Below are 27328 nucleotides of genomic sequence, written 5' to 3' on the forward strand. Positions count from 1 at the left end.
CTGCCCTTCCCTAGTGGAGGATAAGACCTGACTCTTGCTATAAAGAGGAAACAACAGTCCTGTTGTAATAGCTAGAAGAGAGTTCTGGGCAGGGTAACGGGAAATGTGGATGAACATTTTAAGACAGAGGGAGGGAGGGAGGAAGAGAGAGAGAGAAAGAGATTGAAAGAAATTTCTCCAAAAGATGAAATTTCTGCAGAAGCCAGTATCAATTTTATTTTGTGTTTGTAAAAAAAAAAATTACCTTGTTATTTTCTGTTCTATCAATCAACTATATTCAGATCTCGGAGACTCTCTGGACCCTGCAGTTTTCTTGGCAAGGTTTTTCAGAAGTGGGTTGCCATTGCTTGCTTCCTATGGCTGAGAGAAATTAACAGTTCAAAGGCCACCCTGCTGGCTTTGTACATAAGGCAGGACTATAACTCACAGTCTCTTGGTTTCTTGCCTAATGCCTTAGCCACTACATCAAATTTATCCTCAAAAAATGTGTCCTCTCCCTTTCAAAAGGATTGTGAACATGCCCACAGTATAGAAATAGAATACTATTAAGAGCAAAGTAAAGCCATCTTCAAATAAATCTCAGCACCTATTGGCTACATCCACATGTCCATATTCTTTTCTTGGTAGCAATACAAATAGGATTCACCATTGCCTTCTTCTTTCCAGGTTGATTCCCAACCAAACATTAACCAGAGGTTACTCTACTTAGCTTTCTTGCTTGGGCAATACCACTTGGGAAAGCAATGATATATGTGTGTGCGCATATGTGTATAAAAATATTACAATAACTCTGTAAGAGATTCTCAAGGAATGCCAGTATGCTCAAGTGATACAGTTTCAGGTCTGAGGCAACCTTGAAATATCTGTGTGACCACTGTTTTTCTGCTACGACTGTTCCCTCACGGATACATTTGTGATGGCTGCTGGAGCCTGACAACTGATCTGTAACATTATTAAAATATTCTTCTCATCCTTCCTATTACCTATCTCCTCCCACTTATGACTATAACCCTTGTTGCTTTTTCTTTATGATTTATATTGTTTTATTTAGTTTCTTAGTATGATTTGATTGCTTATTTCGTATCCTATGACTATCACCAAGAGTTGTATCTAATGATTCTTGATGAATGTATTTTTTACACTGAGAGCATGCACCGAAGACAAATTCCTTGTGTGTCCAATCACACTTGGCCAATAAAGAATTCAATTCAGTCCAATTCTATTCTATTCTATTCTATTCTATTCTATTCTATTCTATTCTATTCTATTCTATTCTATTCTATTCTATTCTATTCTATTCTATTCTAAAAGTTGGTCAAATCACTAGTATCATCACACTTTGGGGGAGAGATGATGTATGAAGTAGAATAAAGTTTTATAGTGATACATGATAAGTTTGAAAGTGGATTGTATGTTACAAGGTGATTTCTGGGTCTACAGATAGTTGTTCGAGATTATAATTCATGCTGCTGAACCATGTTTCTTTGGTTTATATAGATTCATACTAAATGTCCTGTTTTAGCAATGATGAAGTAAAGATGAAGCTACCGGTACTAAATCATCAAATCATATTTTGGCATTACCTCTTTGAAAAAAAAAGTCCAAGAGGTTTAACTGTTATAGAAAATAGCTTTTTTTTCTGATTAGAAGCTAATAGTTTTGTGCCTTCCATGTATGAATCTTTTGCATAAAAATATATTTCGTCACTGCTCGTTGCACCAGAGAAGACATCTTCAATACTGTTTTCACTCCAGTGCGTTTAAGATGATATGTAAATGTTAACCACCTGCACTTGCAAATAATTCTTGTAAGCTAACTATTAAGACCAATACATTCTACCAAATTTGCAGGGCTTTGTAAAGTATGGGCTTTATAACTGATCCAAGATTACATGCCACATTGATAAATCTTTATCTAAAAGTTAATGAAAGTATTGGATTTAAAATGAAGGATCAGAGCTAGCCAGGCCACATATTCATGGTTTATATTTACAAATAGCCTGACTAGCTGGAAACAGCCTGGAAATAATATAAATCAAAAGTAGGATTGTGTTATTTCCAGCACAGTAATATATTGAGATTAGTATTCTTAAACCCCTGATTCTTATATTTTAAGCTTAGAGCCTAACAGACTTAAACATGAAATAATTATGAAGAATCTTGCTTAGAGGTAACTAGACAATTTATAATTGTATTCTAGATTTATGTTTATATGATGTACTATATTAATATTACTAGTATACTAATATACTAGATATATATAATAATAACAGAATAACAAAATTGGAAGGCCCTTGAAGGTCTTCTAGTCCAACCCCCTGATCAAGCAAAGTCCCTGTGCTGTCCAGGCAGTTTATAGGTAATGGGAATTGAGATAGTTAGTTAGGAATTGAGAGCTGTCCCCTTAAGGGAATGCATCATGGTAAATGTAGTTAAGGCATCCTGGGAAATGTAGTCCATATCATGTCACATCTGTAATCCTGATTGGTCACTCAGTTGACCCTTGGTGGATAGAGGGAGGTTCCTTCACTCTTGCCTGGACCCCAGCAGCGTGCTGGTGCCTCACCCCCTTGATCCTTCATTATGGGGATGAAATGAGCACTATCCTTTTACACTATGAATTCAGCTATGCTATGAGCGTCAAACTCGCAGCATCACAGCATCATATGACATTTCACAATGTTTTTCCCCTTCAGGGAACTGGGATGGGCGTGGCCTGCATATGATGCATCGGGCCGGCGGCCTGCTAGTTTGACACCCATGCCCTGTACCATTCCAGACAAATGGCTCTTCTTAAAAGCTTCCCATTTCTGAAGGCAAGCCATTCCACTGATTAATTGTTTTCACTGTTAAGTAATAGTTCTGTTTTATATCTGCAGAATAAGCCTAAAATAAGAACTGAAGTAAAGAGTTAAAGGAATGTGAGTTCGACATAAGTATTGCAGAAAAATCTTGTGGTGTTTGTTTTTTTTTAAATTGACCTTGTGGTTCATTTGCTGAATGACCTTGACTTATATTCTGTGCAGAATGAGGCTATCACAATTGCCTCCTAGTCTGATTTTCCCTGGATGGTTTGTGCTATAGCTCCTATTACATCTTGTCAATGGTCATGCTGGTTTTGGCCCATGGAATTCTCTAGTAAAAAGGCCCAATCTTACGAACATCTGCATGTTGCCTTTGTTGCAGAAGATTCAGAATTAGAAATGATCAAATATTGTTGGATAGAAAGAAATTTAAACACCAGCAATTAAAAATCACAGATGCTGTATTGGGTATCTTTTGATATTAGATACACAGAAAACAGAGCAGTTCTCAGGAATGCTGAATTAAAGCCAGCCATGCAGCTAGTTGAAGCATCTGTGATTTCTGCATTTATTAATGAGGATGAGATTAATTGTGTTTCTTAATAAAACAGGATCTCAGTACTGAAAGCACCCATCTTTGTTTTTTCTTTCTTTCTACTTGTTATATTTCTTTCTAAAACAGAAAAAAAAACCACCAAGTCACTGTTCCTGAATCTAGTTTTTAAAAAACCCTTCCTGTTTCCTTTAGGACGTGGTGAGGGAGAAGTAAATATACCATGAACCTGCAAGTAAATTATTTGTGATTTTCTTTATGTTTGTATAAATAAAGAAGGAGGATACTCAAAACTTTGCTTGTTTGGAAAAAAAGAAATATATTTCAATAAACAACAACAACAAAGAGAGGATCACAGTTCTCTTAATTAACCTTGTCTCCTATCTGGCTTAATCTCTGGTTAGTGATTGCATGAAGGATTTCTATGCCCATTCCTGTGCAGAATGAACTTCCTACAGCAATTTATAAACATCTAGAATCTCTGGTTGGCAAAAGGGTGGGTTGTCCAGTGCAATTTCATGGCACCTTGATAAATGTCTTCTCTAGTCAAGAGTGTTATATTGTACTACATTAGACTACATGTCATAATGTCTATAGTAGTGCCAACTAAATGGATAATCTGTTCCTATCAAAATTCTGAATGAATCTCAACATTTTCCTGAGGCAAATCAATAGTTTATATATATAGTGCAGGCTTCCAAATGATTGACAAACAAAAAAATCTCCACACCACAATCCAGGCAAACACCTGGGCACAAACAGATCCCCCCTGATACCTCCAGCTCAAACACATCCAAACCAGGCACCCAGATGAAACCCAGCTGCCTAACTAATGATAGCCGTCCATTTACCCGAAGCCAAGCTGCACTAAAGGCCTCCAATAAAGTAACACAATGCTGCCAGCCAATCAAGATACAAAAAGAGCCAAAAAACAGACAGAAGATATTAGAGACACCAATCAAGCAGAACACAGCAAACTCCGAGACCAATAAACACAGACCAAGACTCCCAACCAATCAGGATGAAGAAAAAAACCATTCTGGCACAGCAATAGGCTGCCCCAAATTTAAATCTGAAACCACTGTAAAAGTCTGACACACAGACAGACACAATACAGAAGCCTGATGATGGCAGATGAGATTCTGCTGAAACGTTGCTACAACTTTAAAAGAACAACTACAATGACGTGGGAAAATACCGAACCAAGCCGAATACCATACATGTAAGTACCTGAAAACTTAAGAAAACAAAATATATATATATATATATATATATATTCTTAAGTTTTAATATTTATATTATTAATCATGGCTTTGTTCGGTATTTTCCCACGTCATTGTAATTGTTCTTTTAAAGTTGTAGCAATGTTTCAGCAGAATCTCATCTGCCATCATCAGGCTTCTGTATTGTGTTCTGTATTGTGTTCTGTATTCTGTATTGTGAACACAATACAGAAGCCTGATGATGGCAGATGAGATTCTGCCGAAACGTTGCTACAACTTTAAAAGCACAACTACAATGACGTGGGAAAATACCCGAACAAAGCTGAATACCATACATGTAAGTACCCGCGAAAACTTAAGAAAAACACACACACACACACACACACACACACATATCTACTGTAACTGTACCCCATGACATTCCCTTTTGCAGCAAGCAGTGCATCAAAGGCTTAAGGCAAATGGATTAAAGGCATTAATTAATAAGAAGAAAAGGAAATATTTGCTAACATTTTTCATTGTTTTTGTCTTTAACTTTTTATCCCTGCAAACTATTCTTGGGTCCCCCATTTCAATATAACTTAACAGATATTGCTTTCTGGTTTTTTTTTAAATTTCTTTCCTCTTTTGAAGATCTCTTGATGCATTACATGTAGAAGACCTAGTGTTCAGTTTCAAGTGCCCCTGTTTAAACCTAGTTGGGGGCATATTTGGAGCATTATTATGAGCCTCAGTGGTGCAGTGGTTAGAGTGCAGTACTGCAAGCTACTCCTACTGCAATTTGGCAGGTCGAATCTCACCAAGCTCAAGGTTGACTCAGCCTTCCATCCTTCTGGAGTGGGTAAAATGAGGACCCAAATTGTTGGGGGCAATATGCTGATTCTGTAAACCACTATAGAGCATTATAAAGCGATATATAAGTCTTATTGCTATTGCTATTCTGTGCTGCTGGGCAAAACTGTTAAATGCCCCCTCCCATAAGGGAGAGAGAACAGGTACTGCCCCCAACTTTGTAAAGTTACAGTTATTGGGGGCAGGCAGAAGAACAAGGATACACGAATGTTCTCTACTCCATGAAAGCAGCAATCCTAAGCCCCGCAAGAATTTCCCATTACTACATAGTTATTCAAAATATTCCTCCCCTGGACCCATCCACTTGACCATTAGACTCAGAAGTAGTTCCTCTCTTCCACATTCAAAATATAACCAGGCACGCACGTGTGATTTAGTCCCTTCCTAACTCAGTCACTTGAAAGTCTCTCTCTTAGGCATATTGTATCTGGCCTGCAAAATCTAAGACAATCATTAGACATGGTAGTAAAGAAACATGGACATGTCCTCTGTTTGCTGCCATCTAATCATTGTCCTGGTGACCCTATGTCACAAGATCAGTTTCTTAAAAGTATTGATAAAAAATAGTTGACAAGGGAGAACCTAGCAGCTGCAGGTGATATCTGTCACTTTTAAAACCTTAAAAAAATAGTTAAACAATTGTTTGTTGAGAAAGGTGGTATTGTACTTAACTTTTGTAGTGTGGAAAGCCACAGAATGGATATAGTCCTATCACATGTAGATGGGGTTAGGTTGGTAGTGGTGCATTTTTTTTAAAAAAAATCTGAAATCATTTTCCATCTAACATCATAATAGGAACCTGTTCCATCTTACAATTAGTCATGATCAAAGGGCCCCAAAAACTTTAAGATTGGACTTGGGGGCTACAGTTGCCTACTGTGTCTTAAAGATACCCACAGGGGAAGAATCAGAAGGAAAACTGAGGGTGGAGTCAGTCATCTATTGTATCCAATAAGCCGTTTACTAGAATTCCTAATTCACCATTTGATTTGCTCTGATTTGGGATCCTAAGAATCTATACTTTAAAATGTCTATTATTAAACAGTTATCAGGACTCCTTGTCAATATACTGAAAATCACCTAGAAACCTACCATTTAACTCAATCTATTTTGTCATTCTATCTTCTTCAGGATACCCAATCTGAACTACAATCAAATTGAGTAAACATTCCATGTTGCTATGATAATTTGCACCACTGGATTGTACATACATATATCTTAGCCTATTAATTCCTGCACATACTGTTTAGATGAGAGGTAAAACAATGCGGGGTATCACTGGAAAGTGCAATATATAGGAAGCAGAAAGGTTCCTGCTTTTGCTGCTTAGAGAATGTGATAAACAGATCTACAAAATACAGGCAGATATTTGTTAGCATCTTGTCTCTATTGGTGTGTGAGCAACTTTCCTTCGGCACTGCATCCCTTTTTATACAGAGTGAAGTACTGTAATGTAAACTGAAGATTGTGAATTTCCCCCCAGATAAATGACTTGCTGACTTGGAAAGCAAAGACCTTGCCTAGAGAGCTTCAAGGACTAACCATAAATTTATGACTTGGGGACTGTATAATAGTTATATGTTAATACCGTTACTGTATTTTTATGGCACAATCAACACTATGCCTTGTTTATAACTATATGAATTTAAAAGCACATCAAAAGCATTGAATTGGCCTTTGCCAATTTAAATGTGAATACATGTTTTTAAAATGCAGAAGCCAATTTAATAGTTTCCCCCACTGTATATTCAAACAATGTAGCTTTCTTCATAATTATGGCTTATAGCCATAATATTGCATTTACTCCAGGGGTAGGGTAAACTGTACTAAATGTGCAATAAGAACATGAGTAGGATTATCTGTTAGGCTGTGAAACTGACATTATTCCTAAAGAAAAATGGGCATGGCTTGGGTCAAAGTAAATGTGTTTGGAGATACTGATGCTATCGACTATTTAAGCACATTCTGCCTTAATTTGGCCTATCAAGAAGAATGTCTAATCATGCAATATTAGAAATGTGATGCAGTCAAATTTGGAAAACAACTGTCTGATCTCTAACCTCACTTGCAGATAATTTTGAGAAGAAAATATGGAAACAATTTTGACAGCTCTAGTTTCTGATGGTGGGAGTATGCACAGAACATTTTTTTTATTTCCAGGTCAAGAAAAGCACATTTTTTTTTCAGATAGTTCCTTTGGAATATTCTATTTTGGCTATGTTCTAGGTGAATTAAATCCTGAATTCTTTGAGTATGCTATACAGAACAAAACTTGATTTATATATTTTCTTTTGGGAAAAATGATGGGGCCTAAAAATTAACAATCTTAATCACTCATTTTTCATTTCTGGAACAAAAAATGGATGCAGCAATAATCCCTGCTAATAACTACCTAAGCCATTCAATCTATGAAAATGTGGTCAAGTACATTAATTTTAAATAAATGAAATCTGAATCATTGTTGCCTTTTTCTTTACCTCCTTCCCTTCTCTCAGTTTGGTCTCAGCCACTAATACCTTCCATTTTGCCAGGTAGGTTGGATTTTTAAACACAAAAAAGCACATCCACCTAATTATAATGTATACATAGAAGGCAATGAAGGAATTTAATATTTTTTTGGATAGCCAAAACAGTCCTGAATGAAATGGACCCTTTTTTGTCTTGGAGGAAACCTGTTGATGCAGTGGTTGAAGTGCAGTATTGGAAGCTAACTCTGCCTACAGCCAGGAATTTGATCCTGACAGAGCTCAAGATTAACTCAGTCTTCCCACCTTCTGAGGTCAGTAAAATGAGAATTTCCAGATTGTTGGGGGCAATATGCTGACATTGTGAACAGCTCCGAGAGTGCTGTAAAGCACTATGAAGCGATATACAAGTCTAAGAGCTATTGCTGTTGTCTTGAGGTATGAAAAAAAAGTGTGTTTTCTTAGAAGCTCAAAATCCTCAGAGCAAACATTTCAACATTGCCTTAATTCTCATGCATATCAGTTGTTGCCCCCTTGGTCTTTCATGACTGTGTTTATATTACTGACTGTCGTATTCTCCCCTAATTGTCTGGTTTGGGCATAGACACATTGCTGTGATTCTAGTATATCCTATAACATCTTCTAATTTCAGAAGATAACATTGGATGTTTACCCAATTCAGTGACTTTGATTTGTGGAATACCACAAAAATTGGTGAACATCCTCATCATGTTGTTAAGCCTATGCAACATGGTGCTTTCCAGATATTTGCCATTTGGCTGCAGATGTTGGGACTTACAAGCCAAAAAGGCTTTAAATCTGATTAAAGTTCCTGGAAGATGTGATTGAGTATTGATATGCGGTGTGAATCTGCAATGCAGTAAAATTTAAAAAAAGGAAGTAGAATATTACTTCATTCAATTACTAACATTCATGTTTTTCCATTAGTGTGTGGCTTTCATAGTTTCCTGTCATAGGGGCATAGGTTTCGCAGGTGTATGTTAGTTTACATGTATATGAATTATTATATTGAAATAAGAAATAAAAATATTCCCAGATTACTTGATAAAATAAGTTGCTTAAATTGTGAGAAACGAATGTGTATTCATTGATGAAGATAAGGGAAAGATGAAGATGAACTATTAATGGAAATTCTGAAGAAATTCTGAGACTGTTCTACAGTCATTGGAAAGGAAGACTCTCCCTGGGTTCCCTCTTGAGCATTTTGGATGAATTTAATTAGAAAAGAGAAAAAAATGGAATAAGAGCAATTATATGCAGGCTCTTTTGCTGGTTTAGCATTATTTTCAAGGCTTATGTCTAATAATCTGCTAGTATGCTCATAAAAGTAAAGTGGAAATGCAATGTGATTCATTTTTTACCCTTAACTGGAGAAACATTATTCTTTTACTATATGTTTAGACCCTTCCCCCCCAAAATAATAAAACTTCTCTCTCTCTCCCCCACATCTCTCTCTCTCTCTCTCTCTCTCTGTGTGTGTGTGTGTAAAGCTAATCTACAATTTATCCAGAAACTAAAATGCATGGATAGCAAAAGACATTGGCTGTACCTTTAAAGCTATGCTTTTCCATACAGTTTATTGCTTGCTTGAAACTCCATAGTCAGTAAAAACAAATTACCAAATCGCTAGGTGAAACGAAAGTGCTTAGTGTATTGTCAGCTTGTATCTCCTCCTGGTGTGTATTGATTAGGGAATTGGAGTCTGTAAGAGGCAAAAGTATCAGAACTTTTATGTATGAAAAGAGAGCAAACTGTGGAGAGTGACTTGTGAGGGAGATGGAAAGGTCATTTTTCTACCTGGAGGAGGACTGCACTGCAGAGAATAGGCTGATTGCTGTTTTTATATGTGGCTATCTTCTATAATGGCTACAGGTGAAATGGCTTGAATACTGAATGTAGTTTCGTGGAATGGAAGAAGAGTAAACTGTTGCTGTTGTGGGTTGAACTACATTTATTCACTTATTTATTTTATTTATTTACTAATATTAGGTCCATGGCCATAGTAACTATTATTTCTAGAGAAAGTAATAGTTTCAACAACTCCAGGTTAAAAAGTTGATCAACTTTTCCAGGATTGGATGGAAGTTTGATCAGGAGCAGATTTGAGTTGGGAATTATCCAAGCAAAGGGTCCAGTAGGAAAATGTTTAGTACGGAAATGCAAGACAGAAGCAGTACATTGTGAACCTGACCGTAGGACATGACAACAGGAAAATCATGAGTAGGTTTGAGTAGAATTGGAAGAAAAAGAGAGTATTGAAAAGTAAGGCCAGAAACTTTTTTAAATCGCTGCTGGTTGCCATTTCTCTTCTAGTCCTTGGGGCTAGAACATACTGAGTTTTGGTACAGGAGGGATTAGAAGTATGATGATAAAAAGCATGCTTGAAGGTCTGAGGTGAATAGCTGCATTCAGTGAAACTGGTGGTCCTGGATTCATGGAATAGTGGTCGGGTCTTTTACAAAGCAGTTTCCCATGTTCCATTTTGACTGCACGATTAGCATTGATACAACAGAGGAGCTGATACAAAATATTGTTATGGAATTCCAGCTATGTGCCTATTTTGTTAATCTTCTCTGTTCAGCCAAGTATTTTTTTACTACTTTGAAATAATAGAACAAGGTCTTGAAATTCTGTCTGTCTGTCTGTCTGTCTGTCTGTCTGTCTGTCTGTCTGTCTGTCTGTCTTCCATCTATTTCTTTCTATCTAATTATCTATCTATCTATCTATCTATCTATCTATCTATCTATCTATCTATCTAATCTCTGTCAAATTCAGCAAGTTTCATCCAGATGTGTTGGCTGACTTTCATTCCCATTATTCTAAGATTTTGGCTATATTGGTGACAATTATGGAAATTTGTGGCTAACTGGAATACAACAGTTTGGGGAAAGTTGTTCAAACAGAGATAGCTTCTCCTTGTCATGACTGCTTGTATGCCTAAAGAAGCATTTGACATATAAGTAAAAATGCCCACATCTTTGCTGGGCAGCTTAACATGTGCTCCTGTGAATTCTTCCTTATCTGTGTGAATTTCTGTGGAAAATTAGTTTTCAGTTTTATGGCTTGGAAATAGAGATGTGTAATTTAGTTTTGGGACCTTGAGAGAGAGATTGCAAGGGTTTGGGTAGGAATGATGTAACTTGTCTCTCTTTTAAGTATTTTTGTCTCTTAAAAGTGATTTGGAACTAATTTCTTTTTGACTTAGCTTTGTGACTGGGATATAATGTCATTGATCAAATGCACTTTGTGATCTTGGTCTTAGATAGCTTTATTTTGGAGGAAGCATATACCTCGATTTATGCATATAAATAATCTATAATATTTTGTCTTTAGTGTTTTAGGTGATTTATATTTATTTCTTCTTATATTTTGATGCATCATACTTTGACCATATTAATGAATATACACTGTGCTTAATGTTTTTGCTTAGAGGCTTTTTATCTCTTTCAAACAAAATATATCCAAAGCAATTTACAGTAAATCTCCTAAAAATAAGCCACTCCAAATAGTATAAATTATTTTTAATATTAAGTGTTATTATTAAATATTAAATTGAAAAAAGAGATTGGTTACAATATGGCAATATAAAAAATGTAGCATCATCTGATTAGTTGAATGATTTCAAGTCTCACTGGACTAAAATATTCTTCAGTGAAAAATTTACCATGTGTAATTTGAAATTGTAACTGAAATTTTTGAATTTAAGCCACATGGTTATATCTGGTGATTCAAAGGTGCTTTTTTTCTTTTCTTGAAAAGACAACTGGACTGTTTTTTTCCTCGAGGAAGAAGAAAATGTTTTGCTTCTCATCCAAGAAGCTTCATCAGTTCTTATGGCAGGGGGATGGAAGGATAAATACTGACAGTTGAGATTGGATGGTGGGGAGATGAAAGTTGTGATAGGTTGTGATAGGATGGGGGGCATGGAAGGATTGTATTTCTTTGCAGTCATATGTTAGCACTAACTGAGAGCTGTTGAGGCCACTTGAGGGTTTGCCTTTGCCCTCAGGATTATCTGAACCAGGAAGCAATTGAGAGTGGAATTTTCTTGGAACTGCTTCAAAGACTGTGTTGTAAACTGGAGATCCTTGGTGTTCCCCTCTGTTGAGGGAGGGGTGTTCAATTCTAACATGGATGGATTCTTTTTAACCCTCTTTCAAACCAATGGTCTGATGAAGCTTCTTAGATAAGAAGCGAAACATTTTCTTCTTCCTCAAGGAAAAAACAGTCTAGTTGCCTTTTGAAGAAAAAAAGCACCTTGAAGACAACTGTGACCTGGATGATTGAGAATCCCCACATACATTATATTCAATGCGTGATTCATTTCTTCTTGTTTTGTAATCCTGGGGATCTGTTTTATAACCTGGAAGAAGCTGCTCAGCCTTTGTTCAGCCATATAGCTGGCAGGAATGTATTCATTTCTTTTAGTTTTTTTCATTGTGTGCCATCTGCTATATATATAAAGGACACAGATCTATTCAGGCTTTGCAAATGTATCAATGGATCTGTAGGAATGAGTGTCCTGATGTCACTCTCACTGCAATAAATATAAAAATAAAAATGAATGAAAAAAAGAAGGAAGGAAAGATATTTCAGACATTCATTATATTCAAATATTGCACATAAAAGAATATAACTAAAAATTGAACATGTGTTGGTCATACTCCAGAGGATTAATTCTGTAATTATACAAAATAGCCATCAATGTTGCTATTTTTTAAAAAAAATAAAAACTATGCATTTTAATTTGGAGTTACAATTCTATATACCAATTCACTTGATACTAAACTCTGGACTCTTTGCCCTGAATTTTTGTCCTGAAGTTTCTCTATGTCAAAAATTGTTCATTTATTTATTTATTTTGTCATGTTTATGTAAAGTATATTGGAGGTAGTGACCCTTTGAGAGCTGTATGCAATGAAATTTCATTTTAATGTATGCCGATTAGTGTACATTCAAAGTGACAATAAAGTTATTCTAGGTCTATTCCAAGTCTAAGTTTAGTAACGGGGCACATTATTTTTTAGCAAAATGACTCCTCTGCTCATTTACCAGGGAAGGATTATAAATGAAAGGGACTATATTATCAATTGTTTCAACAGAGAAAAGTAAAAGTAAACAGATGTGTAACATTAGATATAAAACCCACCATAGGGTAATAGGGATGTTTATAAAAGATTTAAGGCCCTTTCAATTTAATAACACTTAGTAACTCTAAGGAAACCTCACTCAGTTTGATTTATGTTTTAGGCAACGTACAATGTACTTCCAATGTATCTTTTAGGAATGTTGACAGGTTTCAAAATTGTCAAATAATTCAAGCCAACATGCTGTCATTTATTCAAATTCTTATTAACACATTTCTGCCTGTGTGCATTTGTGCATAACCATGGATGTTAGGGGAGAAAAAAAACAAGGATCTTGCATTGTTTTGTTTATTTATTTTAAAAAAATACATAGCTGCCAAATTCATGGCGAATTACAGAAATAAAACTCCAAATACAAATATCAAGAAAAAAATCCAAAATTCACAATCATAAGTTCCACTCCCCAGAATACTGCTTTAGGGAGGATTTCTCAGGATAGCAGTAGCTAGCATACCTTTTAGTGAGGGTTCTCTGGCCTTTGGAAGATTAGTACTAAAGTAGCAGCTGGTGTTCTATTGCGGATATTTCACTGTGCATTCCAGCAAAGGTTCCTCAACACAACAGTTCTGAAGTGAAGACCACATCACACTATTTATAGTTTTTGTGGAATTTGAATTGCAGAGTGGGTGGGTGGGTGAATTGGTTCATGATCGGAAGCATCTTGAGATGGTTTAAATCAAGTGTTTAACTGAGTAGTAGATCATATCCAGTTCTGTTGAACTACTGATCGCTCCTTTCTCTGACACACAAGCTTCCAGGAATTCTGTGACTCTTCTGGTCTGTGCATGGTCTATTATTGGCCCAAGAGCAGAAGAACTAAAGAATTCATGGAAGTCTGAACTCCAATCATCCCCCACCTCTCACCCCCAATTGAAATACTACAGAGACTAGAACTACTGCAAACTATACCCATTTCTGAGCTGTTGCTCTGGGGAGGCATCACTAGAATGCAAGGTGAAAAGTTTGCAAAAAAAAAATTGTGACCTTCTTTTGGTATTTATCTCTCTAAGCCTGGAGAAACCCAACTAAAGCTTTGTATTAGGGAGAGTGTTTTGTCCAGAAGGAAATATGAGGGAGAGAGAATGATGATGTGATGATACTTACTTTCTCATAATTTTTCCAAGTTTATTTTCGTACTAAAGAAAATGCAGAGAAACATGGAATAGCTTTACAAGTGCATTAATATTAGACACTGTCCTTCTGGAAGTATGAAAGAGTATAAAATGTTTGTGTGACACACACAAAATGCATAGATTGATTTTAATTTTATAATTTAAAGTTTGGGTAATCCCAATTTAATGTGGGAAGTTCAGAACAACCAAAAAGCAGGACTAAGATTCACATAGCATGTAGATGTATTGTGGAGTTCATTATAGCGAGAATTTGGTCTGATTTACATAACATGCCAAGCCATGACAGTTCATTGAAATTGTATAAATTCACTGTAATTTATAAATTTGGTGTTAGCATTTTGTGTGAAACCAGCAAATTTTGGTTTATTCAAAAACCTGTACATAAATCATAATTTTTTAGTATTAATGTGGGAATTCTGTGGAAGTACACATTCTGCATGATTTAAAATTAGAAATTAGAAAGAATAATGGAAACTAAGGTTACTATTATGAGTTGCAGGGATCATGAGCATACCAATACTAATATTTTGAGTGCCTTCCAGGATTGTTGATAGAAGTGGGACAACTGTATAAGTCTCTATATAGAGTACTAGTATAATGTAATGGTTAAGGCACCAGACTAAAAACTAAAAAAATGTGAGTTATAGTCCCACACTATCAGTAACATATTTAGACATTAAATAAAATTTAGAGGACCTTTGTTAAAAAGATATACCTGAAGTTTTCACAGAGGTGCATATAAAACCAGAACCTTGATATTTAAAGCGAAAAATTATTTGGAAGTGAGAGTATTTACTCATTACATATTTATCATTTCACTGGCATGTTCTTTGAGGATGTCATTTGAGAGAAAGTGGGACCCAGCTGTTCTGTGCCAGCTATTGTTTAATATCTAACGGAAGTTGAGTCTGTTTGGACTGTTGGAAAACTTTATTTATTCAGCGTTTTTTTTACATTTCTTTTTTTTTTCCAATTAAATGGAGCCCCCTAGAGGCTATCGGAAGCATTGTCCAGGATACTACTATTATAGCTGAACATGGATGCAATTTCTTTCTGGAAGCTGAAAACTACTGGGAAAAGGAAAATACCCTAGCAAGTGTGTGTTTGTCTACTATATATATGCAGGACCAATGTAGGTGACTGCATTTAAGAAAGCCCCTCCTCACCGCCCTCATATTGCCCTTGAGTTCTCCTGCATTTGACAAACCTCAATATTCTTACAGATTGGCTGCTCTGCAGAGACCAATTTCTTTTCTTCCTTTTGTTGGTCCTCATCACTGCAGAAAAAAAGGAAGGGTAGATATGTCCATTGCTGTATGAAAAAAAAATGCTGTGGCTATATTGGCGGGACCTAGATCAGTATTTCTCAGCACGCTTTAAGATGTGCAGACTTCAGAATTCCCCAACCAGCCTGCCAGGAATTGAAATCTACATATCTTAAAGCTGCTGAGATTCAGAAACAATGACCTTGATGACCTATCCATCCATAATTTGTAATTAGATGAAGTAAGTCATTCTTTAATATAGTCTTTTTCTCCGTTTGTAGATTGTATAATTCCTTCTCTTCTTTCCTGGCTTGGCACAAACCCCGATTATAGCATACGTTTATTTTGGATAGAAATATAAAATAGGTTGTTCTTGGTTTGGTGGGCAAATGGCAACTCTTATTTAATGTTTAAGTTATACTGGCTTACTATGTTTTTAGTTTTCAGGATTCAGAAGGAAAAATACTGAAATGCATTGGAGAAAAGGGATAAAAAAGAAAAACAAGCCCATATGCCTGAAGCTATTTCAAAGTTTGGTTGCATTCAATTGCAGGCACATTAGAAATAAGTCACTGCTTAGTCATGGCTTGCTATATTATTACATGGGTTTTCAGATAATGTAAAACCATACAATGTCTTATATACTGGTAGTGGTAGGCGACACCCTAAAGTGGGGGGAATTATGTTTTGGTGTCGTCCTTTTTGGCAAAAATGTTAAAGTAGTCATTATCATCCTGCCTTGAAAAAATAATGCTGACTGATGATGAGAATCTTTTTAGGAAGTAGTATTTATTTATTTTAAGAAACTGGTTTTTTTTGTGCACCAATATTGCATTGTGCATGTTGACATATTTCAGAAGTGAAAAATGCAAATATGAAAACCATTTCAGAAATAAATAACAGGCATTCATATTTTATGCGCCAATATTGCATTGTGCATATTAATGTATTTCAGAAGTGAGAAAGGCAAATATGAAAACCATTTCAGAAATAAATAATAGGCATTCATGTTTAAAAATCAGTTACCTTAAACCTCCTAGGTTTAAAATAGTCATTTAAACTTTACAAAACTGATATGTGGACCATTTTAGGCATGCAAAACCAGTCTAATGATTTTGAATTCCAGATGCAAATTCCAAAATGCAACATGTTTTGTTTTCAAGAGAACTCATGCCCTCTAAAAACAGACAGGGGTTTCTAGCAAACAGTTTACTTTGAGTCTTACTAAAATTAACAGTTGATGCCTTGCTGACTGTTGTCTGAAGTTTCTAGGAACAACTGTACTTCTGACATAAGTGGATATCACAAGGTTGGAGAAAGCTGATTTATGTTAAAACCATGTAACTAAAAAGTATGGAGATTGCTTCTTTACTGTATAGGGAGCATGTCCTGCTGGAGAAAAGAACTGGTATTTGGAAGGCATATTTAAGCTGTCTTCCATTCTTTTCTCAAAAATCTACCTAGCAGCTGTTCTCCAGCCAAGATTCTGGATTCTTGACTGCTGAATACTTAAATTCATGCGAGAGAGAAGGGATGAACATTGAAAGATTAAGTAGCCATAACCATTCATTTACACATCCTTTGAATATGTTTTCCAGTGGAGGAGAGTTAGCTGAAATTCTCAAAACTTTGATTTTAAAAATGTATCTGAACGCAGGGGCTCAAACGCTCTCTTCTTAAACATGTGACGTGAGAACAGTCAAAGCTGTTCTCTATTAAAGCTGCATGCAGTGAAAATGAAAGCTTTGGAAAGGAATCAAGATGTAAAGCAGAGAAACTTTGAATAAAAGAAACATATTGCCAGTGACGTATTTCTAACCCTCTGTCATCTTTTGCATTCCATCATAGTGATAGCTTGAGATAGGTTACAGGTCAAGCAATGTTTTCCTTATCCAGTTATCAATGCTTTTTTGTCATTTTAGATTGTTAAAGGAAATAAGAGTTTTATTTTTTAATATGTGCACTATATACATTTATATTTTTTCTTTGCTTCTTGTTTTGGCAAATTATGGATTGCTTCTAAATTTCAAGTAGACTGAAGTTTTCATAGTTGTTCACACAAACTCCATAGCAAAAACACGAATCGAGCTTTGCCTTCTCTGGTGAAGGTAGAGAATAAAATTAGACCAAACACCAGACCTCTTGAGAAGCAAGCTCCTTCAGGATTCCTCTCTCAACCAGGGGCCTCTAGTAGTCACTGCTTTAGAGTCTGAGAGAGAAATTGACCGAAATAAAATTCCACATTGCTGGTTTTATTCTTCTCCTCCCATCTCTTTTCCTATTGTGACTTGTCTTTATTGATTGTAAACTATGGCCACAATTATTTTAAGTGACTATGACACAGTTACCTTTCCATACTTCTCTCATTACAGTCTCTCTGCCTTGATATGGAGCTTGTGTTTCAACTATGGAAACAAATCCAGCTCCATTGAGATGAAACAGGTTACCAATACCTGTTTTAACTCTTCTTAAAATGAGGCTCTCTTTTCAGCCATCATTATTCTGGAAAAATGACACATAGCAAAATAGTCTTTAATGATCATTGTAGAAAAACAACTAAATTTATATAAGCTATAGCCTTATAGTTAGGACATGTAAGCAAGGGTACTAATGTGTTACTTTTGATTTCACTGGAAAATAACTAACAATAAACACGTTTCTTAGATTTTAGTATTGCATGATTTAACAAGTTAATACATTTTCAGAAGCAAATCTGTTTTATTGCTACTGTAGATTAGTTTGCCTTAATATATACCATTCTTGTTATAGCTTTTTGGATATCTTATAGAATATTCCATCATTCAGAAATCAAACTATTGAAACCCAACCAAGTCATAAAGATACTGTTATATGGAATTATATTTTTATTTGAAGACTGAGTTTGAGCAAATGTTTGTTGCATTGCCTGAGTTGGCAGCATAAATTGGATAATATCTATTTGAATATTGATTAGCAGATTTGATATTGGATCCCAAAGCAAATAAATTGTTAATATGTTTACATATAGCACATTTAGAACCTTATCCAGTTGTTAGAGCCATATACAACAATAAATCAGTACTGCAGTATTGCAGAATCAACTTAAGTGCCAGGGCTTAATGGTAGTTTAATTAAGCACAGGACTCCCTGGTTCAGATGCAATACAAAATCATAACCCACTTCAAGCATTCATTCCACTGAATGGGTAAGGGCTGAAGTGAAAAAGGGCTCAAGCCAGGACCAGTGGTTCTGTACCCGTGTTGTGTATCTCTCTGTGCTGCCTATGTTGTCTGATAGTTTTATTACTGTGTCCTCCCATTCAGCTGCTTCCTAGTCTAGAGGAAACTATATTTGTATGTGTTTGAACATAAAGACAACTCTCCAAGTATAAGGGTAATTAATCACACAAGGTGTAATACAAAGGAATGTGAGTTTCTCTCAGCCCTGTTAGCTAAAAAGGAATTTGATGAGTGGAAGAGATAATATTATCAAAGCTTATTCTATATTTTATTAAGCAAAATATCATGAGTCACTGTACTGAAAGCTATGCTGGTATCCAGGTATACTATTCCTAGGGCATTCCTCTCATCTAATTGAGTAAAAAAAAAAAAGATTAGTCTGGCATAATTTGTTTTGTGACAAGCCAGTACTGGTTCCTGTTAACTGCAGCATGTCCATCATAGTGTTATCAAACATGCTGTTTGATAATTTGTTCAAAAACCTTGCCTATTATAGAAATCAAATTGATAGGTCTGTACTTTCTTTGGTTTCTCCTATCCTTTTTGATGCTGAAGATGATGGTTGTTCTCCTACAATCTTCTGGGATGTTGCCAATTCTTCAAGAGTTCTCAGAGAGTATTTGCAATTATCTGTTCTTTTTTCCCTTCCCTTCTCTTTCCCCACTCTCACAATAGTGATTCTGCAAATAGGTAAGGATTCATAGTCAATGGTTGTCAGAATTTCAGTGAGATCACACAATAGCTCTCAAGCTTTTGATAGGGCAGTATTACTATCTTCACCCAGCCAAATTTTGATAGTATACAACATGTCCCCATATATGCCCACCATGCAGTCATAGATTAACATGGTCTTGTTATGAATGGACCTGACATTTTCCAGTATCTCAGACTCAGGATCTCTAGAAATAAGATCTGAAATGAGACAATTGGTCCAGAAGTAAATATTGCCACAAAATTGCCTGTGCCAACTTTCCTGAAGCTGCAAGTAAAATGTTCCCTGCTATTTGTCCCTGATACATCATAACTAAGTTGACTGATATCTCTGACCTCCTACTTGATTTTCTTTGTCAAGTCCAGTGACTCTTTGTCAAGAACAGCTCCTCCGTGTTGTTAGGAGCAGACCTAAAAGGCTGTATCTCACCAGTCTTCAATTCTTCTCATGGTCCTCTTTGCTGGTCACATATAACATATATTTTCTTTCACCATTCCTCTTCCTTAACTGGTGTCCCACTCCCACTCCCACTCTGCAAAGACGAAGTCAGGATAGCAAAGGCTCAGAACGAACAAAGACTTGCAACAAAAGCCAAAGATAATTAAAAAAAGTTTCTTCCAACATATAAATAACAAGAAAAAAAATCAAGGAAACAGTCGGTCCACTAAAGAGAGAAGATGGCAAGGAAGTAACAGGCAACAGAGAGAAAGCAGAACTGCTTAACTCATTCTTTGCATCTGTCTTCACGCAAAAAGAAACTATAGCTCAACCCACCAAAAACATAACTGTAAAAGACAGACCAGAAAGAAAAAGTTAAAATAAGCAAAAAAAGTAGTAAGAGAACACCTGTCTGATCTTGATGAAAACAAATCACGGGGGCCTGATGGATTACACCCCAGAGTTTTAAAGGAGCTGGCAGAGGTCATCTCAGAACCACTGCACCGTATCTTTCAAAAACCCTGGAGCACCGGGGAGCTACCAGAGGACTGGAAAAGAGCTGATGTGGTTCCCATCTTCAAAAAAGGAGAGAAAAAAAAACAGACCCAGGAAACTATAGACCAATCAGCCTAACATCAATACCCGGGAAGATAGTGGAAAAGATAATAAAAAAACAGATCTGCCAACATCTAGAAACAAGTAAAGTAATAACTAGCAGTCAGCACGGGTTTGTTAAAAACAGATCATGCCAAACCAATCTTATTTCATTCTTCAACACAGTGACTAAATTAGTAGACCAGCAAAATACTGTGGACATAATATATTTAGATTTCAGCAAGGCATTCAATAAAGTAGACTACAACCTACTTCTTAGTAAACTAGAAAAAAGTGGAATAGATAGCACCACCACTAGATGGATTCGCAACTGGCTGGCAAGCCATACTCAGCAAGTAGTCCTTAATGGGTCTAAGTCTACATGGAGGAAAGTAAGCAGTGGGGTGCCACAAGGTTCCGTCTTAGGCCCAGTACTCTTCAATATCTTCATTAACGACTTAGATGAGGGAATAGAAGGGGAACTTACCAAATTTGCAGATGATACTAAGCTGGCAGGAATAGCTAACACCCAAGAAGATAGGCTCAAGATCCAGATGGATCTTGACAGACTAGAACACTGGGCCATATCTAATAAAATGAAATTCAATATAGAGAAAAGTAAAGTCCTACACTTAGGCAAGAAAAACCAAAAGTACACATATAGACTGGGTGAAAACAGGCTCAATAGCAGTAACTGTGAGAGGGATCTTGGAGTCTTAGTGGACAACCAGCTAAATATGAGCCAGCAGTGTGCAGCAGCTGCCCAAAAAGCCAATGCAATCCTAACTTGTATTAACAGAGGGATACAGTCAAGATCAAGGGAAGTACTAATACCACTCTATAAAGCCTTAGTAAGACCACACCTAGAGTACTACATCCAGTTTTGGTCATCACATTATAAAAAAGATGTTGAGGCTCTAGAAGAAGTACAGAGAAGAGCAACCAGGATGATTGGGGGACAGGAGGCTAAAACATACAACGAATGGTTGCAGGAACTGGGCTTGGCTAGTCTAGTAAAGAGAAGGACCAGGGGAGACATGATAGCAGTCTTCCAATATTTGAGGGGCTGCCACAGGGAGGAAAGGGTGAAGCTATTTTCTAAAGCTCCTGTAGGCCAGACAAGGAATAATGGATGGAAACTGAACAAGGAGAGATTTAACCTGGAAACAAGGAGAAATTTTCTGACAGTGAGAACAATCAACCAATGGAACAGCTTTCCCTCAGAAGTTGTGGGAGCGCCATCAGTTGAGACTTTCAAGAAGAGATTGGACTGCCATTTGTCAGAAATGGTGTAGGGTCTCCCGCTTGGGCGGGGGTTGGACTAGATGACCTACAAGGTGCCTTCCAACTCTGATTATCTGTAACTGTATCTGTATCTCACCCTCTTGCCATCACCACAAACAATTGTTTTCATACATGGCAAAAATATGATTCTTTTGGTGCTGTTAAAACCTACAACAAATAAACATCAGTCATTTTGTCACAACAAAACAATATGTGCAGAAGAAAGCTTAGAAATAAAGTTAGGGTGCCAGCTTACTCATTTCTGATCATTCAAAATTAAGTTTTGCCAGGACGATAATAAAGGAGTAACAATAGTTTTTGAATTTTACAAGAAGTAAGTGGAAAGTATAAAATAAACTTTCATTATCAGGTACCAAATTAAAGTGACTGATTTCCACACTGACTTTGATTAAATGATTTGGACACATCATCTGTCTTAAATCAATTTATCAGTAAGGAAAAGGAACGTGCAATTCTTTTTTCATTCTCAGTTGCCAGTTTTCTAGGAAAGTGCCTGCTCTGAGCATGTTATAGCTCTCAGCAGTTTTTTTTTATCATACTCAGCAATCCAGCTGGTCAGCATCTATTCAGTTCTGCATATGGATATATTTACAGAAAACATAACTAATAAGTTCCAGTGGTTTTTGAAAATGAGTCAGTCAGTCTAGCTGGCAAACCCATGGTTCAACTTTGCTCAATCTCTGGTACCTTCCAGATGTCTTAAATTGTAACTCTTATCATTACTTATCACTGCAGGAGTTGGGATGGTGAGGTGATGAGAGTGCCATATTGGGAAAATTGCATAGATTGTTTTGGTCTATATGAGGAATCTCTTTGTCTGTGGTTAGTAAGAGAGAATGGTTTAATTCTGAAACTCTATTTTAGATTCCATAACAAGGGCCTTGAATTCTTCAATGGATAGACATGCCATAAATTCAATAGACAGATGAAGCTGACTTCATATTTTCCTCTAACCTTTCTTAATTTATTTCATTGATCAGGTAAGTATTATGCCCATGTGCATTGATACCAAACTTTCCAGCATAGTCCTCTCAAAACATGGAACTGATTGAGTGATAGATTATGTACCATCAAGTTGTTTCAAGTCATGACCTCATAGGTAGATTTTCTCCATGACAGTCTATTCCTAAAGCATTCTGTCAAGTCTCCCAATCCTCTTTGCTCTTCTCTTTTCTTTCCCCTTTCTGTAATGGCATGTAGGAATGACCTTGGGAGACTAAGTGGACAAATTCTAAGTGGCCAAGGGAATGTCAGGTAAGAGGAAGTATAGTGCATAGTTACATAGTGGGTGGAACAAGACATTCAGGAAGGGCCCTTCCTAAGATATCAGCCTGCAAAAATGATGGTGGGGAGAATTGTACTTTCAGATTTGCAATATTCTATTAGTGTAGTTTTACAATAAGCTAAAATTAATTTATATGACAATGTTTCATATCTGGTCTACCTGATAAATGATGTTTCCCAAAATAGAGCCTTTTCCAGAAAGCTGGGTCTTCGCCTGTGTCCAAAGTGGGATAATTTGAGCCTGGTCATTCATGACTGAAGTGAGAACTTTGATGATCCATTGGGTTTTTTTCTTTCTGTCTAAGTCTTCTCCAACACCAAATTTCAAAGGTGTTAATACTCTTCCTATTCTGCTTCTTTGAAGTCCCACTTTCACTTCCAATGAGTGTCGTAGGAAATATTATGGGTTTCATAATTCTGATCTTTCTAGGTATAGACACCAAATGATATTTGAATATCTTTTCTAAGGTCTTCATAGCTGATCTACCAAGTGCTTTATAAATAGACATCTTCCAAAATATAATTAAGTATATCCTTGTGCGTCTTCCATATCTGTTGCCTACTACTTACGGGGGAAACATAGATTGACCATTCTGCTGGTTTTCCTCAAAGCAAGATTACAAACTAATTATGAGTTAAAATGGTTGTGGGCCTCAATCCCTCCTTTATCAGATATCTTGATTTTCAATTAATGCTGATTGATTTCAAGTCTACAGATAAGATTTCATCAACTGTGTGCTATTATTTTTCTAACTTTTCTGACCAGCTCTTTCTCACCAGTCTTTAATAATATACTGTATATACTCGAGTATAAGCCTAGTTTTTCAGCCCATTTTTTGTGCTGAAAAAATCCCCTCGGCTTATACTCGAGTCAGATCCCTCTGAAAAAAAATGGTGTGGAGTCGCGCCTCCGGCGGCAGCGACTCCCAACAGCCCAGCCGGGAAGGGAAAGGCAAAAGCGCTTTGCCTTTCCCTTCCCGAGGCGGCGGGACTGGGGCCGCGCCGGCGGTAGTGACTCCTGACTCAGGGGGCCTCCGAGGGAGGGGAAGAGAGTGACTCCTGCCTCCCGCTGTCATCATCATCTTCTTCTTTTGGGTTAGTGAATCAATTAAACCTTTCATGATAGTGAGATCGTTTCCCAAATTAATTATTTTTATTTTTGAAATTTACCAGTAGCTGCTGCATTTCCCACCCTCGGCTTATACTCGAGTCAATAAGTTTTCCCAGTTTTTTGTGTAAAATTAGGTGCCTCGGCTTATATTCGGGTCGACTTATACTCGAGTATATACGGTAATCAGGCAGATAGCCAAGAAACTGAGAAGTGAAGTTGGGTAGCAGCCAGATCTGAATTTCCTATTTAACTATCACTCTTTTGTGTGATATTTTCTTTTCCTTTCTTTCCTACAGGTAATTAATTTCAAAGGCGTCCAACCATATTACCTGTTTATTGATTTCAATCTTTGGACAGAAGAGAACGAGCTCTTATGGGACTAACCTAAATTCCAAAGTTAATCCAGTAAATGGCAAGCTTGCCTAAAAATAAAAGCATAAAGACTTGAAAAAAAATCAGAATCAGCAAAGTAGTGCTCTTAGAAATGTTATATTTTCTGCAAGCAGAGCTAGCTTAACAGACAAAGCTCAGTGGGATAAAGTTTGAGGTGATCCCTTCAATATTATATGCTTCAGTTTTCAGAAAAGCTTTGGTAAACTTCCTATTGAATAAAGTTAATGGCCATGGGATAACTCCTTCTATGGAAGCCTAAGTGCTTAAAAAAACAGACAAGCTATTTTCTTAATGGAGGCAAGCAAGATATGGAGTCCTCAAGGTTATTTGTTGTGACTGGTGATTTTTAATTGATCCATAATTTATCTTCATTTAGGAGTAAGCAATGAACTGGCCAGATGTGCAGATGATACTTAACTATTCTAGGTAGTGACTGCTAAAGTAACTGTGAATATCTCTGGGAGATCCCTTGTCTCTGCTCAAATTGTCAATCAAGTTGCAAATATGGTTCAAATTAATTAAGTGTAACATGATGCATATTAGAGAAGAAAGCCCTAATGTCACATATATCCTGAGCTGTTTGTAAGTAATCAAGAAAAAGATATTGGTGTGAAAGTTGTGTGGAATTTCTCTGGGCCTATATGCTGAAAATGTTAATAAGTAATCCCACCTATTATGACATATGAAAAGCACTAGGCAAAGTTTCTATTAAGTTTTGGAAGTATGGCAGAAAAGATACTGAGTATAGACTTAGGAGAGTATAAGAATCGACCTAACAAATAATGCTTGATGTGGTTTTACTTTATACTATATACTATATAATAAAGATTCTTCATTAGTTGTGCCATGTTTGGGAATTTTCTGACAAGTTAGTTAAGGAAGAAGACCCCTGGCTCAATGAAGATGATGGCGGTTGTCAGAAAGACAAATTTCACACTAGAGAAACTGCTGACACTATATTGTCCTTCAACACATTTGCTTCTGGAGCATTCAGTGCTGTTCTGGTCATGTGGCCATCAGCAGACCCTTCCCCCCACTCACTTTCTTTTGCCCACTGTCCCACCTTTTTTAAAAAAACTAGATATATCAGTGTATTTTCTTTTTCCATGTTTGTTTTATTATTCTAATATTTACTTTTATTAAACTTTGTTTTATTTCTTCATTTTTGTTTATAGTTGTAAGCTGCCTAGGCCCTAGAGTAGCCCCATGAACAGATAGGCGGCAAATAAATTTAACAACAACATTTGAAAAAAAGGCAACCAAAATTACCAGGCAGCTCAGAACAGCTTTTTTATAAGAAAAATCTGGAATATTTTGGATTCTTTAGCTTAAAAAGGAGAATAAAGGATGCATATAATACAGATGTCACAAATAACAGGGAGAAAGTAGGTTAGGATGAAAGACTATTCAATGAAACTGCCTGTCAGATTGCAGTTTCTCTTAGGGAAATAATGTGTGATTTGATATGTTACATATTTGACCGTGAGATTCATTGCTAGCAGATATAGTGATGACCACTAAGTTGGATGGCTTTGAAAGGAATTGGACAAATTCATGGAGGATAAATTCTGTCAAAGGCTATTGAGTTGAAAACTGTCTTACTTTCAGGTTGGGGGATTTGTTATCTCCAAATATTAGCTGCAGAGGTACACTATGGGAGGTGAGTATGTCTCCATCTCCTGCCTGGGACAACTCCAAGGCATCTGGTTGGTTGTTCTGAAAATAAAATATAAACTAAGAAGGGCCTTGGCTTCCTCTAGCACAGCTGTTCTTACGAGATCACATTTTGGCAGCTGAGAAGAGCCCTTTATGCAACTCTGCATGATTTGTGCCAAGCCTGTAAACTTGTTACAGGAGGAGAGACAGCTGGTGCAATATAACGGCACATGTTATACAGTCTTAATTTGGGAGAAAATCTCATTGAATTCAATTGGACTAGGGAATCTGGGTTTTAAGTGCATTAAATCATATGTAGATTAAGCTGCAAATTGTGAAAATCAGTTCAAATCTTGTCCCTGTAGGGACACTTATTTTAGGTATCTACAATATGTTTATGAGATGGACCTTTCAGAATTGCATTAGTTTTTTAAAAAGGTCATTATATCCAGTGAATGGAATCTTTAAATATATAGATGCTAATTAGTTTTGTTTTGTGGTCAACATAAAAGGCAAAGTAAATCCCATGCTTTAGATTATACGGATTTTATATTTGTGTTTGCAACACAAATATACACAAACGGATTTGCAAATGAATGCATGCTTAGACCAATTTTTAATATGTAAAAGTGGATACAAAATAACCTTCCCATTTTTATAGATGTCCTCTGTGGTTTCTTGGAGGATTGTTAAAAAGTTGGAACAAGGAAAAAGAAATTTAGGATGTATTTGAATATGTCTTTAAAATGAAACACTGAGGGGTACTATCATTACAGTGTCTGCCAGGACATTCTCTCTGTGAGTGGGGGATCTGAAACAATTCCGTGTAAACCGGGTGACCCTAAGGCTGCCTGAGGAATGCTGGAATGTGGGGAGAAGCAGAAAGTGGGGTGGCTGCACCAGCCTCTGCAGTCAGGTGGCTGCTATGACTCCATGGGACTAAATGTGTAGCCCATGTCCTTCTATGCCTCTCTTGGTATAGGAGGAATGACATCCTGGGAGAATCATATGCCTGAAAATAAAGAAGATTAGTTCAGCTGCTCCTGCTCATGGATTGCTCTCTCTGTCGGGTGGGATGAAAGCACTGCAGTGAAAGGTAGCATAGTGACTCAGCACTTTTTCCTGTCTGTTTCTCCACTACTGCAGAATTAACTC

General features: G+C 36.6%; 1 protein-coding gene and 1 long non-coding RNA gene across 4 annotated transcripts in view; one reads left to right on the forward strand and one right to left on the reverse strand.

Moving 5' to 3' along the window:
• Positions 1 to 27328, forward strand: part of SYT2 (synaptotagmin 2) — a 76429-nt gene that overhangs the window by 14668 nt on the left and 34433 nt on the right. Inside the window, exon 1 of one of the 3 annotated variants that reach the window (XM_087962443.1) lies at positions 8099 to 8210. The exons of the other annotated variants lie outside the window; for them this stretch is intronic. The gene's annotated coding sequence lies outside the window, so the exon portion shown is untranslated. Of the gene's footprint in view, positions 1 to 8098; positions 8211 to 27328 lie in introns of those variants that run through there. 3 annotated transcript variants of the gene reach the window in all.
• Positions 11568 to 20275, reverse strand: LOC148131147 (uncharacterized). The gene is made up of 3 exons (XR_015749096.1): positions 19728 to 20275; positions 15405 to 15509; positions 11568 to 12454 (listed from the first exon to the last, which is right to left on the reverse strand). It is a non-coding gene; the product is annotated as an uncharacterized LOC148131147 (long non-coding RNA).

Source organism: Notechis scutatus, chromosome 3 (assembly GCF_049901735.1).
Source record: "Notechis scutatus isolate UNSWTSFEM ecotype Mainland chromosome 3, rNotScu1.2, whole genome shotgun sequence".
Taxonomy (NCBI): Eukaryota; Metazoa; Chordata; class Lepidosauria; order Squamata; family Elapidae; genus Notechis; species Notechis scutatus.